The sequence below is a fragment of the Montipora capricornis genome, chromosome 2, assembly GCF_036669925.1.
Source record: "Montipora capricornis isolate CH-2021 chromosome 2, ASM3666992v2, whole genome shotgun sequence".
Lineage (NCBI taxonomy): Eukaryota > Metazoa > Cnidaria > Anthozoa > Scleractinia > Acroporidae > Montipora > Montipora capricornis.
Window position 1 is genome coordinate 66781684 of NC_090884.1, and position 2500 is coordinate 66784183.

Genomic DNA, 2500 nt, shown 5'->3' on the forward strand with positions numbered 1-2500 from the left:
CAAAAAAAATCTTTCAAGATTCCATTCAAATGTGTGATATTTTAGAACTTTGTTCAGACCAATGTACAAAAAACAGTTTTTAAAATTTAACGTTTGAAATATTCACATGCACATATTTTCCGTATCTAAATGAGGGTTGAAGATGAACTAGAAATAAATCTTTTTCCCAGTTCCGTAACGTCCTTTGTTTCTTTCTATGATTCTCAGACATTTGTGGATTTCAAGTACATTACGAGATGTGTTCATACACATGTATTTTATCAGAAACCCATAAGTTAAGGGTTGAAACGTGTAACGGCCCCTTGTGTGCTGGGAAACAAGCTTCTGAATATTTAATTTGCTAAGTACCATATTTGGAACAACAAGAGCGAGGGGTTTCCAAATATGGTACTTAGCACTGAAACATTCAACCAATCAGTTCGCACTTAATATTCGGAAGCTGTTAACGCGCGTTACACGTTTCATGTTGGCAGTGTGGCCCAGTGGTTAGGGCGCTTGCCTTGAGATCGGGAGATCCCGGGTTCAAGACCTGCTCTGACCATTTGGTGAATTTGATCCTGGTAGTCCCTGGTTCAACTTCCCAGCTGCATTTGTAAATAGCCAACTGGCTTGCCTCCGGCCGGTTGGGATTCTTAACAGTTGTTGTTGTTCTGTTCTGTCATTTCGTTGTGTTTCATTGGCCCTGAAAAGCCCCCATGGGGAGTGGTCAATTAAGCATGTACGTATTGTATTATTGTATTATTGCATTGTTTCGACCCTTATGGGTTTCTGATTTAAGTTAGCACATTTGCGGAAAAGTGAACTCCAGGTGTTTTCATTGATTACTGGCTGCCTTATTGGTGGACCACGGATGGTCTACCAACATGGCAGCATCGTGTGAAATGCTTCGGGAAATTGATAACTCAGAAACGATGTACTACACAGACCCAAGAATTGGAGAAACGGTTTATATATTTGTCTTAACATCATTTCAAGTTGTTGGCTTCTTTTATTGAACGGTTTTGAATTTGCTTTTTGTTGCATGACAATGAAAACAATCAAAACATGCACACACTGCCTAATACTGTTTTGACAATACTGTTGCTTTCGCTTGCCATTCTATTCAGAATTCTTATGTTTTTGCTTTCTTTTTTTGTCATTCTAGTTGAACAAAATAAATTTGTACGTTTCAGCTTTTGTTTGTGCATAGATAATAACGTTAGTTATTGAAGTCACGATGAGAAATGTAATTTGAGGCCCTAAAAATTTGCTGTAAAACTGGTCATAAAATCTTATCAGTCCAATGAAAACACAAACAACATGCATTTGTGGAACAGTACCCTTGTTGATTCCAAAGAACATGTACATTGCAGTGTTATTTAATTTAAGTCAACGCACCTGTAAAAATACAGTTTTACTTTGCATCATATCAGAAGACCCCGATCAGCCTGTCCGGTCAGACTGATCGTTTGCCAGTCAAAACCTCAAGTTTACCGGACAAATGTCTGATGACCAGCGCTTATTTGCAGGCTTGGGTCATAAATGTACATGCATCAATACCTACATGTAGACATGGAAGAGTACAAGAGAAGAAAAAGGAGAAAGTGGAGAAGTACATGTACTGTACTAAGACTTGGCAAGGGAGATTCAAAGATTGTGGAACACCTCATGATCAGCAAAAGTGGTACCGGTTGTACAGTAGGAGAATTGGGAGCTGTGGCAAAATGGTACTGGAGAAAGAGCTGAAAAAGCTGGATATCATGAAGGAAGTACCGGTAGTAGCAGAGTACAATTAGCTGCCCCACTGGGATCAGCAAGAATACCGAGGAGAGTATTGGATATCTCAGTGTAGAGGTTCAAATGGGATACCAATACAGAAACTGGCTGTCACAGAGCTGAGGAAATCAACAATGAAAATAACAACAACAATAATATAATAATAATAATAATAATAATAATAATAATAATAATAATGATAATGATGATGATGACGATGATGATGATGATGATGATGTATTTATACCATTGACATTGATTTTGAGGAAGAGTAAAGCAGGGTACGAATTAGGAAAGGGGTACATTACCGTAAATCTGTTGTTTTTAACCGTATGGAAAAAATGAAAAACAGCGGAATTCCTTGATCAATACAGTATGTGTATTTAACCCATTGACACCTGGGAATGTCGACACTTGATAGATTTTACTAGTCAATGGGGGGCATCCTAGGGTGTTTTAGGTGTGAATGGGTTAACCCACTGACCCCCTGGGAGTGACAGATTTTACTCTGCCTAACGCAAGACTATTTTACTTGCCAACTGGAGGCGTTCCAGTGCGTTTGAGGTGTCAGTGGGTTAAACACTTAAAAACTATGTCCCTCAACAATATGGAAATTGAAAGTCTGCGAAAATATGCGGCTAAGAGTGGTGAAATCTTCATCAGAGAAGAAAAGGCAAGGAGAAAGAATATATTAAAAGGGACCTATTACAGAAGTACACTAGCAATGCTCGATATGGAAAGTTTT

At 38.5% G+C, this 2500-nt stretch overlaps 1 long non-coding RNA gene across 1 annotated transcript in view; it reads right to left on the reverse strand.

The window, feature by feature from the left end:
- The window catches only part of LOC138032026 (uncharacterized), an 11449-nt gene that overhangs the window by 5230 nt on the left and 3719 nt on the right, over window positions 1–2500 (reverse strand). The window lies entirely within an intron of this gene.